Source organism: Caretta caretta, chromosome 20, assembly GCF_965140235.1.
Source record: "Caretta caretta isolate rCarCar2 chromosome 20, rCarCar1.hap1, whole genome shotgun sequence".
NCBI classification, from domain to species: Eukaryota; Metazoa; Chordata; order Testudines; family Cheloniidae; genus Caretta; species Caretta caretta.
Window position 1 is genome coordinate 9,983,456 of NC_134225.1, and position 15,164 is coordinate 9,998,619.

At 46.8% G+C, this 15,164-nt stretch overlaps 1 long non-coding RNA gene across 1 annotated transcript; it reads right to left on the reverse strand.

Annotated features, from left to right (window-relative positions):
- Nucleotides 1–359: 359 nt before the first annotated feature.
- LOC142069687 (uncharacterized) lies at nucleotides 360–6,159 on the reverse strand. The gene is made up of 4 exons (XR_012665637.1): nucleotides 5,638–6,159; nucleotides 5,068–5,125; nucleotides 3,958–4,438; nucleotides 360–535 (listed from the first exon to the last, which is right to left on the reverse strand). It is a non-coding gene; the product is annotated as an uncharacterized LOC142069687 (long non-coding RNA).
- Between the last annotated feature and the right edge of the window lie 9,005 nt (nucleotides 6,160–15,164).

The window sequence follows — 15,164 nt, forward strand, 5'->3', positions numbered from 1 at the left end:
AAATCCGTAGGGCAGGGTTTTAAAGCCTTCTCCTAGGACCCTCTTGTTGTAAATGACTTTCTGTGTTTTCTTAAGGGTTTTGGTCTCTATTTACCACTGATTTTTGCTCCTTACGATAGAGGGCTGCTGCACCTCTCTCTTTTTTGAGGTGTTTTCTCGCAGGCCCGTGCAATAGTCCAGGACTAGATCTTTCAAACTGTCAAAGTTGATCTTTTGACAGTTTGCCTAGTTCAGGGTAATACCTTTGACTTTCATACAGGCCTTTCCTCCCGACCTGTATACCGGTATGTTTTCGGGCCTGCCGACACAAACTTGGTGATGTGTTGATCTGGCGGGATCTCGCTCGTGAGGGAATTTAGAAAGAGTTTAGCGATTTGGCGTTTAGCGGGGTTAAACCTGATCTCGTGTTGGCACAAACGCACGCCTTCTTTCTGGTAGAAATCGTTCATGTACTTATTTTGTTTTTCTTCATCTGTGCACCAGCTGGGATACCCTGAAGCCTCTTGTTTCTGGCGGAGGTGTCATTTGATGTACTCTGAAAAGAGTTCATCAGATTTTTCATTAAAAAGCCAGATTTCATATATTTTTGCCACCGCATACCCCTTCGTTATGGCCGCGTTCAATTCCACCGTGCACCAAGTCCCCAGGATGGCCCTCTCCTTGTCAGTATGGATGCACATCTCCCGCTGCTCGGTTTCCGCACAGGTTCGGCATAGCGGGAACATAAGCTTGCCACCCACTCTGACAGGTAAGAATGGGAAAAAGAAGCCTTGTGTGGGGTACACTTTAAGTTTTGCAATTCCAAAATAATTTGCAAGGGGTCCAAATTTGTCATAAACTATATCGGGGTGTCCGATAGGGTATTCTTTGGTTTTCTTTACAAAAGGGTAGAAGCTGGTAAAATCATAATAGTGGATTTCTTCCCCGGAGTTAAGTTTGTAATATAGACAGATAGCGTTTGTCCTCCCCCCAAAAAGAGCATCCCTAGGCACGAGAGGCTTGGGCAACTGGGCTCATTTTCAATACCTGCAAGCTCCCTGTTTGTTTCTTTCATCACTTCCCAGTCTTGCTCCCAAAGAGTCCTCACTACAAAACCAAGTTATTTCAGATAGTCGGTCTTGAGCTGCGTCTTGTAATAAGGAAACCCAAAAGTTGTCCCCGTCATAGGGTTTTGTGCTTTTTCACAATGACAGGTGGCACAACCGTGGAAAAGAACACCCATTAAACTCTAAGGCTGTGTGTACCCTGTCAACACTGGCATAAGCCTCTAAAGAGTAGGAGCCTACCTGTAGTTCCCCACCCTGTAAAGCATGCCCTATTTGGATAGTTTCTTGGTGAGAGGTATACAACAGCCACTGAATAGATGGGGTCGAATATCTTTTTCTGCATGTGATCATTGTCTGGAGGGAGAAGAGCTACCGTGTTAGGCTCCAAAAACATAAACCTGTACATAGCCATGCAGGCAGATGCAGTGTTATGTACCAGAATGGATCTATACACAGTTTTATCTCAGTGAATTTACCAGGTTCTCTCTCTACTAGATCTCCCTTCTCCATCATTTTCATAATCTCTTTTCTGTATAGGATACAAAGCTGTCTCAAAATATTGACATCCTGCTGACAGTAATATGCGAGCTCTTTCTGCAAGTCAAACGTCTCCTACCTGTGGGCCTGCTACCAGTCGAGAAACTCTGCTTTTTCCCTGGGCATCATGCTTTCTACACCATAGTGCTCCACATCGGGCATAGGCCCCACGTCATTTTGATTTTCTAAAGTGTTCAAAAAATGTGGAAAATACCCTTTGCACCCTTCAAACCCCATCACCTGCAGGAGCTTACCAAGCTTCATGGGCAAAAAGTTTAAAGAGTCTATAAAACGAATGCCCAGGGCCTTAACTTCCACACACATTAGTTTACTACCCTGAGTGATCAGTTCTAGGCACATCTTTTCCTTCAGTAACTGTCTAATGATGAAGTATGCATCGTAACCTTTGGAATTGTGCGCCTGGAATGTGTAGACCCGGAACTCTTTGCCAATAAAGGTCTGAACAAACATAGAAAGACACTCATCACCCTTAAATTCCCAGGACTTTTCCGGCTTGAGGGACATAGCAAAAATGTAATTGGGAGTGTGCAACCCAGTCTCCTGTGTGTATTTGGAATCATAACAAATACACTTTTCTGAGGATTCGGGCTTTCTAAGGCTGTCCATAAAACCGAGGTGACCGTCTACATCACCAGCGATCAAACCCTGACCCTGCTTACAGCGCCTCCCTTTACGTCTGTGCCACTTGTCCACGTAAGACTGACCCTTATCGCACAATGTTTTAGACAGGCATTCAGCTTGTTCTGTCGATGCCCAGTCGATGTGTCTGTCTAAACGCTCTCTGGACTGACAATACAGTCTACAGCGAGGACACCTCAGCTGCACGTCCACGCTGTCTGAGCAGGTTACGCTCAAGCAGAGGCAGCAGCTGTACCTGCGAGAGTGGCCGTGACTGTGCACCGTGGGGCAAAACTCACCATAATTTTTTGCTCCAAACAACTTTTTCACAACCCCATAGTAATGCTCATCGTGCAACAGGATGAAATAAGTCTTGGGGTAAACTGCCCCCCCGCCCGTTTAAAAAAAGCCCCTTTCGCCGCATACAGCACCACCTGTGTGTTGACTCCTAAATGCTGTTCAGACATTGCTACGTCACTGAGCATCATCTTTTTTTCATCTGACCAGCCCAGTTTCTCATGCAACTTTCTCGCCCCCGCTAACGATTCTGCATCCGTAGGTTTATGGTCGGACATGACGGCCAAGAGCCCACGCGCAAAACACAGATTGGTAGCCGTGTAAGTCAGGTCTACTAAACATTGTCTCTTTTTTATGGATGATTTGACTACTGAGGATAGAATTTAAAACTCTACGAGCGGCCCCCACCCCTGTTTTTTTAAAACTGTCCCAACGAGGTGCAATGTCCCATTGACATGCAACTCTATTGCTCTGTGGCAGCTTTGAGGTCTGATTGAAGAAATCCTCAGCAGACAGCTCATCCCTAGTTCTTCAGACCGAAAACAACGGGTTAGTTCAATTACGGCTCTCTAAATGTAACTGAACATAATCATCAGGGCCTACCCTACCATTAACGTCATCGAGAACTAACTGTATCCCCCTGTGTATGGCTTCAACAACCTGCTGAGCTGAATTTATTCGCTCAAGATTGACAAAATGAAATTCCTCACAATACACCAACCCCCCAAATCTAGGTAATTCACGTTGCCAACTTCTCACTCTCTCCATACACACCTCTGCATTTTCAGGGTTACTTGGGGATTCTTCTACGGGACCATCTACATCAGATGCTATTTGAGAGTCAGACTGTGAGGCGCCTCCATGAGGGTCATCGGGAGGAAATGGGGACCCATCATTCTAGAGAGCCCTCTGGGGAATTTTCTAAACCAGACTCTGTGTGAGAGTCTGATTCCACCTCCCCATTTTCAGACATTCCAGTTTGAGAGCCTCCAGTCGAGGGCATCTCTTTTTGTCCCCCCTCCCCATTACCTCTTTAGCCCTTTTTAAAATTTTTACAGCGACCCTGGCCTGGAACTTTTTGGCAGCCGTTTGTTTGTCCACCAAGCGCTGTCCCCCCTTTTGTTTACACCTGAGCTGATGTGTATCCTTGAGGGTGCCCCTTTTACCCAGGCCCCTTTCCACAACTAGTCACGCCTGCGCAGAGCCAAAAATGGAAGTATTTTTCAAAAAGTCACCCACCAAAGCTTTTGCTTTCTTGATGTGCTTTCCAGCCCTCCTTTCTTTTAGACCCCCTGAAGATACACCGTTCACTGGTATTCTGAACGAAGCATCATATTTTCCCCAAACCTTTTTAGAATGCCGTTCTTTTAGAACCCCCGAGGATACAGCATCCCTCAGTCTTCTGAACGAAGCATCGTAGGTGGGCGTTTTCACTCACGGTTTTCTCAGGGCTTGGTGTGGAGGTGGCCGCTGAGGAACTGGAGTTGTGTTTGCGTGGTTGGTTTTTACCAGAGTCTTTTGTTTTGTCCTTGGCTTTGACGTATTTGAGGTTTGGACTGCCCTGATGCTTCATCTGCACTCTTGTGCTGTTTTGAGTTGTTAAAGGTCTCAAAGCAGATTTCTGGTTCTTTGGCTGGTCTGGTGGAGGTGTCCCTGTCGCTCTGACTACAGCATTGTCAGGAGAACTGCACATACCCGATTAGGGGGGAAGGAACATATTACAAAACTTAACTTTACCATCTTTCTCACCCACACCGATGTATTTACTTAAAATACAAAACCTCATAACCTCCCAAACACAGTATATTTACTGGGCTTCATCCATCCATCTGGTGAATTTTTCTTTTCAGCTGTCTCTTTTCTTTTTCTTTTAAGCTTGTTTACCCTCTGGTCTAAGGGTCTCTCATGTTTTGACCGTACTGTGGAGCAGACAATATGATTATGATTATGATTATTATAAATCACATGAAACTGTCTTGTAAACTTAAAAATAAAATATTCATTAGGGTGTTTTTCTATTTAAAAAGTCAGAGCTTTAAAATAAAATAATCCATTTCAGGCTGTACAACAAACAGGAGTGTTGAGTTTATTTCTACCACTTTAAAACAAAAAACAACAAACCCGCAAACATTTTTTAAATGCACCTCATTTTGCAAAATAAGAACCAAACTGCTTTTAAAATCAACTTTTAAAATCCAGTTTAAAACACATTTTGCACATGAAAAAAGCACCCTGTTAATTTGAAACACACCATTACCATCAGTTTGCAGCCATATACTTAAAAAAAAAAACACCTATGTTTTTTTACACAGAGAGAGAGAGAGAGTTTAAAACACAGTTTGCAACAAAATACTTTTCAATAAACCCACATGCATTTAAAAGCCAATTGCAGAAAGTTACGCCCCCCCCCAACCCCACCCCCATGTGTGTTTGGGCCTTTGGATTAAAGAACAAGCAAAAATGTTAGTTAGTTTTACCCCCAAATCCCTATCCAACCTGTGTAATACCTGAAGTTATTAAGCGAAACTACAATTAAATTGGTTTTTACCTTGGCCCGGTGATGAAATGCAGTTTAAAGTGATTGGTTCCATGCTAAACAGATCACACTGCAAGAAACATAGGCACCATTATGTACTAAGACAGCATGGCCAACGAGTGATATAATAGAATATATATTTTCAGAGTTAAAAACAGGGAGCATGGCTCCTTTTGCAGTCCAGCAGCCATTCAAGAGAGTTTCTGTTGAAAGAGTCTCCAAAATACATGAGGTTTTTACACCATCCTAAGCCTTTGTTTCAAACAGACTTCAAAATAGGAGCTAGCAGGTTGATTTGATCGCTACAACTCTCAAATAATAGCTACTTAAGGACGTTAGGCACCCCTCCCTAACATTCCCTTTTGTGATCTGGGGTGGGGGAATTTGTTATACCAATAAAATAAAAACCAGCAGGATCTTATTAAAAGGGAAAAGGCAAAATGCCACATTTATTGTGAATACAGAAAGAATCATAGTAAGCAGTTAGTTATAGCTATAACATTCCATTCAATTTCATATTTATTCACACATTCATTCATACACACACACACAGAGGTTCTGCAAGGTTGTTATCATAGTTACCAGCCTTAGAGTTGCTCATGCCAAGCCACTGGCCAGGTGGCCTGGACACGAGGAGGGAGCAGGGCCTTGTCAGATGCACATCTGACGCTCCTGGAAGTTGGTTTGCAGAATCAGAATCCAAAGTTTTCCGTTTCTAGAGTCCATTTTTATAGGAATTTATTCCTATGCCAGCCTATGGGAATTGCTTCATCATGCTGTTGCTGAATCAATCAGCAGATGGCACATTCCTGACGGCTCCGTCTTGTTCTTCGGTTCTCCCATCCTTGAGGCTGTTGGGTGGATTCCAGTCTGCCCTCCGGGGGTCCTCTGGTTGACGCCTTCTTTGGCCGACGGACACTGGATTCTTAGGCTGGCACCTCCCTGATCATTCAGTTATTATCCACACCAAGCATCCATCCACATACATCCTCTATCTCTATTTTAAAGCACAATTGTTAACAAAGCCAGATAAATACAACAAAAGGGCGGGGAGTCTCTGTGTGCTGTTTCTGTTGTTACAAAGTGTTGCTTTGAGAACAGACTCTGTCTCGGATGTACTAACACAATTAGCAGCTTGCAACTTTCACACGGAGAGGGAGAGAAACAGTACCAAAACCCAAGAGACCTCTTAATTAGTAATACCCTGGAATTTAAACTATGGGGAATCAAACTCATTTGTGATTTTAATACAGAACTTCTTTAGTATGATCCAACAAATTAAGCTGTCTGCACAACCGAGCTGCTTTTGACCACATTTTTTTCCTTTTAGTTAAAATACATTTTTCTGTAGGGCCTTCTTACAGTATTAAACAGTAAATCGCCAATCCGTAATGTAACTGTACCAAGTGGGGACCCTTTGCAGATCTCAGTAAATGTCTTTGGGGCTTGTTTTTTAAACATGTTTCTTTCATGCTTAAAGTTTGGGGTGGGGGGTTGAAATAAAATGGTTGTATCACAACCATAATAAGCACCCACAGCTTTTAAAAATTTGTCTTTCGAGCAAATGATTGTTCTAAAGCATGGTGAAGATTTGTGAACCCTTCAAACATTTCAGTTTTGGGTTAGACCCGTGTGTGTGTGTGTGTGTGTGTGGTGGGATTTTTTGGTTGGTTGTTTTGGTTTTTTTGGGTAAATATAGTATTTTAAACTTTTAATGGCTTTGAATTGCTAGAAAGAATGACCCATAGCATTCAAACAACTCCTGGGTCATATTTAAACTGTCCAGTCGAGTTCTGCCAGTTCCTGGGTCATTTTCACTGTCCAATAGTGCTCTACCAACTCCAGGGATTATATTTAAACTGCCCAATAGCATCTGCGAATTCCTGAGGTTTTATTACATTTCATATTAATCTGAACTCACCCACCCACCTCCCTTACTATGGGTGCACACCCATCAAATTTATCCCTCTAGCAACAAGGGTAAGTAATCACAGTTACCTTCGCTAGTCAGTGGGGGTGTGGTTAAAACCATTCAGTTCAACAGGATGAGTCAACTCTATTGTACTCAAACACATGTCTGAACCATCCCTGTTTTGTTTTCGTGTTGTAAGCAGAGGCAGGATGAGCTCTACCCTGACATCTGGTGGTGAGTTGTGGAAAAGGACTTCAGGAGCTGATCTCGTTTGCACAGGACACTCACCCCACCTAGCCTGAGCCCACAGGAGCCCAAATGGTCACTTTGGCGGCTGTGGGATCCCCAGTTTCTCTGTTATTGGGGCAGGAAGAATAAAGTGCTGTTATCCTGATTATGTGAATCAAGGACAGTGGAACTGTCCTTGGCCTTTTATGACGGAGGGACTCGCCATCAACTAAGTAGCACTCGCTAGGCAAGGGACAAGGATTCCAAAACCCAGTGAATTGAGAGAGTTTGGAGGTTTGTGCCTAGTGATGTGAGCCCCCTTCTGAGGGCCCCAAACACCCATTGCACTTTCTCTCCATGGTGTAATGTCAGAGGTAATTTTGATTCTATTAGGAGTTTGGTTACAGACTGCAGAGCTGACGTCACTTTGGGTTCATGGTGTCCCAGCTCTGAGGCCCCACTACTACTTAACACAGTATTCAGTGATTTCAACTTGTCATAGGGGAGCTTCAGTGCCCCGCTGGTGGGGGCTCGACCCGGTTTTGCATTGTGTTACTGGGAGGGAACTCAGAGCTTGCAGTTTCTATCCATTGAAGTCCAAGTCACACAGTCATGGTGCCATTGGGCTGGGGCCCTCACCATTTTCAAAAAGCTTTTCCCTAAGACAGTGATGAAGAACAGCATAAACAGCAACGCGTACAATAGTCCGCATAACATTTTTACGCTCGTGATGTGGCACTGGCTCAGCGACTTCCATGCCAAGCCTCCTCCTAAACTCCTCATAGCCGTCCTCCTCGGAGTCATCTTCAACAATTTCTAGCGGCGTTGAGCAAAAACAAGGCCGGCCTGGTTCACCTTCGCTGATTGATGCAACGCCATGCAGGGCCTCCGGGTCCTCTGGAAAGGCATCGTCAAGCTGTCGAGAGATTTTCAGACAAGAAACAAGTGTAAGTTCCCACTGCTTGTTTTTAGATTTACACAACCCCTGGTTCCTAACCTCATTACACCCAATCATCGACCGTCGCTTCTTAATCATTCATGTACCTGAGCTATGTCTTTTCCATTCACCTTGTCTGCCAGTGCCTCCCCCAAGCCATGATCGCCTTCCTCCTCCAGGGTGGCGGATGACGAGAGGCCACCATGCTCATCGGGGTGTCTCATGAGCTGTTGGGCTTCAGGTTCGGATTCTGGCATATCCATCAATGGCTGGGCCAAAGGAATCCCCTTGGCTTCTCTCTCATCCTCTTCAGAACTGTCGCTGCTGTAGCGCTTTCTCCACACAACTCCAAAGGTCCTCGGGGCTAAAACAAAGTCTGAAGTTCTCACAGGGGTGGTAAAGGAGTCCACGTTTCCTCTCAGCCTTTCCACAATTTCTAAAACACGTCTTCTTGGTAAGAGATGGCCTCCTCTTCCCAGCGCTGGGACTTATGAGGTGATGGTTCTGCACTCTGATTGGCAGAGGACATTGGAAGGAGTCCTTAGAGGGGTCACATGACCCTCTTCTGGGTGGTTGAGCCCGTCCCAGAACCCACCCTATTTTGGTCGATTCTCCTTTTGGGGCTGTCCTCTGTGGCCAAAACCCATCGCGATTGGTAGAGGGTGGTGGGAGGAGTTCTTAGAGGGGTCACACGAGCCACCTCCTGACGGGTCACCCTGCCCCAGAATTCCCCCCAATTGGGCAAATCTCCTCTCGGGGTGGTCCCCAGCGGCTGAAACCCCTGCTGATTGGTCGAGGTCAGTGGGAGGAGTTCTTAGAGGGGTCACACAAGCCCCGGAACTCCCCCTGATTGGTCAAATCTTCTCTCGAAGCGTTCCTGTGGGGGCAGAATCCATCCTGATCAGCAGAGGACAGTGGGAGGAGTTCTTACAGGGGTCACATGACACACCTTGCTTCCGGACATGTGTCCACCTTGACCCTGGAAGTAATACTCCCAAGAGGTGGGACTTCCAGTGACCTGTGTGCAGGGCTTATGGGGTCAAGGGGTGGGGTTACCATTTGATTGATGGTAGGGCTCTTATACTACTCACTCCCGCTACCCAAAATTGGAACAAAAGAGACGAAAATACTGGAGAGAAAGAAAGGAATATTTTAAATGTTTTAAATTCTTGTATTGTGCTGTAAATTCTTTTCCCCAAATTAATTCAAAACAGTAATTTGTATTTTTTATTTTTCTATGTTTTGTTCTTGTTTTATAACAGAATACAGGAACTATAATACTGGCCAGTATTATGCTTTTATAAATAGAATACAACAGCCATAACAGTGGCCCGTATTAGCCATTCTCCTACTGCTCAGATGCTGTAAGGGAGAGAAGGCTCAGGCCCTGTAAAGTAGGCTGGGTTGATTTTTTATGACTCCAAGTGTTTTTATTACACATCAGGACATCTAGTCATTCTGATGGACGTGCAGCCTCTGGACAAGCTCAGTGATAAGCATGTGCATTACACTGCTTGCTCAGGGGTCATTACTATAGAAACAGCCAAGTACTGGCCCAGATCCTCAAATACACCTGAGCTTTAGACTCTGGGTTGTTCTAACTTATGCTGTCTTGTAACAGCCATTGCTGTACGGGAGATTGCTGTAGCACCGGGGTCGGCAACGTTTGGCATGCAGCCCCCCAGGGTAAGCCCCCTGGCGGGCCAGACCAGTTTGTTTACCTGTCGCATCCACAGCTTTGGCCGATCGCGGATCCCACTGGCCTCAGTTCCCCACTGCAGGGCAACGGGGGCTGCAGGAAGCCGTGGCCAGCACATCCCTCACCCCGCGCTGCTTCCCGCAGTAAAACAGAAGGTTTATTAGACGACAGGAACATGGTCTAATACAGAGCTTGTAGGTGTCGAGAACCGGACCCTTCAGCTGGGTCCATTTTGGGGGGCAGTGAGCCAGACAACCACGTCTGCCCTTCACTCCATGTCCCAGCCAGCCCCAAACTGAAACTCCCTCCAGCCCCTCCTCCTCTGGGCTTTGTCCCTTTCCCCGGCCAGGAGGGCACCTGATTCCCTTGTTCTCCAACCCTTAGGTCTCACCTTGCAGGGGGGAAGGGCCCAGGCCATCAGTTGCCAGGAAACAGGGTGTCGGCCATTCTCTGTGTCCAGACCCCTGCACGCACCTGCCCTCTAGGGATCTAGATCTAGGGATCAGTCCAGCCAGCCTTGACGTCCCTCTCCGCGGAGCTGGGAATGCACCTGGAGCTGACAGCCCAGTCCTGTCTACTCAGCGAACGGCTTGCTGTTGCTCTTTCCCGGGACTCCTCCTCCCTCCCCAGCCCTGGAGCCAGACGAACACCCACACACAGGCCTACTGTGCCCATGGCTGTACAGTGGCTGCAGGGCTGCAGCCATCGCGTCCTGGACATATTCAAGGGGAGCCCGATGGGATTGTCCAGGCAAGGAGGGCATGAGCCCTGCCCAGCTAGGATGGGGCACCATCCCCAGGCTGCTGCATCAAAGCCAGCCCTGGCTAGGAGCAATTCTGCAACCCAGGAGAGATTCTGCAACCATCCGCCCGCTGGAGAAAGACATCAAGGTGAACTTGTCCTAGCTTGGAACTCGCTGGAGCCAATGGGATACATTTGGGTTAGGAAAAAGAAAAGGAGGACTTGTGGCACCTTAGAGACTAACCAATTTATTTGAGCATAAGCTAAAGCTCACTTCATCGGATGCTTATGCTCAAATAAATTGGTTAGTCTCTACGGTGCCATAAGTATGCCCTTTCTTTTTCCGAATACAGACTAACACAGCTGCTACTCTGAAACCTGTCATGATTTGGGTTAGGGTGAATATATGTCAAGAAGACAAAACCACTCCTTGAGAGGGGCATGGCAGTGAGCTAGGCCCAGCCTGAGGGCCTCAGAGACGCCCTTGTCCCACCCTCTCTGCCTAGCTTCGGAACAGTCTAGGGGGTTCTCTGTGTGTGAAATTCCTCTCACTCTGCCTTCATTACCGGGGCTGGAGGGGGGCTGGACTATTTAGCTGCATGCAGCACATTGGCTTCTTGGGGTGAAGTCCCATCACAGAGAGGTGCACACAGGGCTAGGGAATGGGCAGCTCCCTCAGACAGTCATAGTAGTCCCTGAATCACACATGCAACACGAAGGGCCCATGAGAGTGCTGAGTCCTGAGAGCACCACGGCTCCAGCTGGACTGGATCTCCTAGCTCTCCCCCTTCCCCCAGAAGGTGGGGGTGAGCAGCTCTCAGGTCACAAGGGATGCTTTGCCAGCTTATACAAGGCTATTGGAATGCATGGTTTATTGGTGGGAGAAAAGGACCTAGAGAGCTGAGGTTGATGGGCCAACAGGCTTTGCAGTCTGCACTGGGTTTGCGTGCTGACGCACACCGTCAGTGAGACCAGGGACAGCTCACGCACAGGGCTGTGGACAGCTCTGGCCCATGGGCTGGGCTGGGCTCAGAAGCATCCAGCAGAAGGAAGGCTTCGGTATTTCACTAGAAGGGGGAATAGGTCAGAGGCGAACTGCCGATTGGAGCTGGCTCGCTCGTGTTGGCAGGCCCCACCCTTTACAGACACGCGACTCCATCCTCGTGTCCATGCTCCCCGAGCCCTTTAAAACAAGGGTAGCCAAAGGCAATGTTTCCATGGCTGCCCCAAGGAGCTTGGCTGCTGGAGGTTACAGGACACAGGCAGCAATGCTCTACCTTGAACCAAGCGGCGAGGCCAGGAGCATGACATGCCGGAGACCCAAGGTCTCCACCAGCCACACCACCTACGAAAGATGATGCAGCTGGATTCTTTGCAAACTGAGCAAGGCCCTCAGGTCCTCTCACCCATCCCCTCCTGCTCCCTGGGCCTCCCTGCAGATGCTGCTGACTCTGCATTCCAGTGCTGGGGAATGGCAATGCTGGATGGAGACTCCCCTACTGGGGCTGTGCAGGAAGCTCTAGCAGTGTGGGGGCATTTATCGTGGGTCAGTGCTCCTGCTCTGTGCCTGATTATCAGCTTTAGTGACCAATTTCTTGCTCTCACAGCACCCAGAGAGCACAGGATTTGCTGTGCTAGCTCACTGCAGCGCCAAAAAGCCAGGTATCCTGTCTCCATAGTCAGAGGCTTCAAGGAAGGTACCAGAGACCCTGCAGTGTGTAATTATGGAATAACCTTCTCTTTGGGGAATGTGCCCCCCCCTGTAGTCAGTGGCTGGCTCCTGCCCTGTGGAGATGGTTTTATAGTCCTGGTGTCTCCTGCCCTCTCTAGCTGGTGATATTTGGATCATCCATATATATGTCTCATCCTTTTTTGAATCCCACTAGACATTTGGCCCCCTCAATATCCTGTGGCAGTAAGTTCCGCTGGTGAATTATGTGTTGTTAAGAAAGCCTTTCATTGGTAAGTCCTGAAAGCCCAAGGTGCCAAGGCGGCTGTGACTGGCTCATGGCTGCTGTGTTCCCTGTGGGAGGGTCAGAGGGGCATCATTCAGGCTGCCTGCCCGCACCCCCGGGTAGAAGTATGGCCGCAGGGGCTCCAAGAAGATGCCACTGAAGGTGTAGATGTGACAGCTGCCAGTCACGTTGTAGAAGGACACCTCTCCGGCCTCAAAGTCCAGGAGGATGCCAATCTGCCGAGGCTTCGCTCTCAGCATAAGCTCGGGCAGGGGGGAAGTGAGCGCTGCATACTCATCCCCATTGTGCAGCCACACCGTCCCAAAACCAGTCGCTGGTGAGGGCGTGAATATTCCCTGCCTGCTCACACACTCCTCACAGACCCCCAGTGTCCAACATGGTTTGTCCCCCACTTCCACCTCCCAGTAGTGCATCCCGGCTGTGAACCGCTGCCGGCCCAGGATGCAGGTGCACGTGTCAAACCGCTTGGGGTTACTGGGGACGTCCCGCCTCTTGTTGCCCACCCTCACGCTCCGCTGATCCCGGGACAAGAGCAGGTAGGCATTGGCTGTGTTGGGGTCCACAGTCACATGCGCTAGGGACAGAAAGAGAATCACATGGTGCATCCCATTAGTGTCTGTTGGTTACTTATGTCCTGCCCTTTCCTAGCACCTCCCTCAGAGGTGCTGTATAGACTGGAATGAATCCAGCCCCAACCCCCAGGAGCTGGGTCAGTGTCATTATCCCCGTATGACTGAGGCACGGGGGGGTGCGGGGAATTGCCCTCAGTCACACAAGGAGTCAGCTGCAAAGCCAGGAGGAGTCCTGACTCTCCATCTCCTGATCTAAACAGTAGACAACCCTCCCTCACAGATCCAGGAATACCCACTAGACCTCGAAGTCTAACTTACAAATGCAGATTTTTTTTTGGTTACCTAACCTACTTCTTATTCTGCCAATCGCTCAGACAAACAAGTTTGTTTACATTGAGGGGAGATACTGCTGCCTGCTTCTTATTTACAATGTCACCTGAAAGTGAGAATGCATGGAACTTTTGTAGCCAGCGTTGCAAGGTATTTACATGCTAAATATGCTAAACATTCATATTCCCCTTCATGCTTCAGCCACCATTCCAGAGGACATGCTTCCATGCTGATGATGCTCATTAAAAAAATAATGCATCAATTACATTTGTGACTGGACTCCTTGGGGGGAGAATTCTATGTTTCCTACTCTGTTTCACCCACATTCTGCACATATTTCATGTTATAGCAGTCTCGGATGATGACCCAGCACATGTTCGTTTTAAGATTTCACTGCAGATTTGACAAAACGCAAAGAAGGTACCGATCTGAGATTTCTAAAAATAGCTACAGCACTCGACCCAAGGTTTAAAATTCTGAAGTGCCTTCCAAAATCTGAGAGGGACAAGGTATGGAGCATGCTTTTAGAAGCCTTAAAAGAGCAACACTCTGATACAGAAACTACAGAACCCAAACCACCAAAAAAGAAAATCAACCTCCTGGTGGCATCTGACTCAGATGATGAAAATGAACATGTATCAGTCCACGCTGCTTTGGATTGTTATCAAAAGCAGAGCCCATCATCAGCATGGAAGCATGTCCTCTGGAATGGTGATTGCAACATGAAGGGACATATGAATCTTTAGCGTATCTGGCACGAAAATATCTTTCAACGCCAGCGACAACAGTGCCATGCGAACACCTGTTCTCACTTTCGGGTGTCATTGTAAACAAGAAGCAGGCAGCATTATTTTCTGCAAATTGTAACCAACCTTGTTTGTCTGAGCGATTGGCTGACCAAGAAGTAGGACTGTAAGTAGGAGTGGACTTGTAAGCTCTAAAGTTTTACATTGTTTTATTTTTGAACGCAGTTTTTTTTTTATATATATATAATTCTACAATTGTAAGCTCAACTTTCATGGTAAAGAGACTGCACTACAGTACTTGTACGAGGTGAATTGAAAAATAGTGGGTTTTTTTGTTTTTTAAAATGCAATTATTTGTAATCAAAAATAAATATACAGTGAGCACTGTACACTCTTTATTCTGTGTTGTAATTGAAATTAATAGATTTGAAAATGTAGTAAACATCCAAAAATATTTAAAAGAAATGGTATTCTATTGTTGTTTAACAGCACAATTAATTGCGTAATTCTTTTTTGAATCGCACGGTTAATTTTTTGAATCGCGCAGTTAATCGCAATTAATTTTTTTTAATTGCTTGACAGCCCTAATTTTAATATGGCTAATGTAAACACATACATCCAGGAACAAAACCTGTAGGCCTTAGTTAGAGGATGGGGGACTCTATCCTGGGAAGCAGTGACTCTGAAAAAGATTTGGGGGTAGAAGTGAATAAGTAGCTGAACATGAGCTCCCAGTGTGATACAGTGACCAAAATAGCTAGAGTGATCCTGCGATGCCTAAATAGGGGAATCTCGAGTAGGAGTAAAGAGGTTACTGTACCTCAGTAGTGGCACCAGTGTGATCCCTACTGTGTCCAGTTGTGGTATCCACAATTCAAAAAGGATGTTTATAAATTGGAGAGTTCAGAAAAGAGCCACAAGCATGATTAAAGGACTGGAAAACATGACTTATAGCGATACAGGCAAGG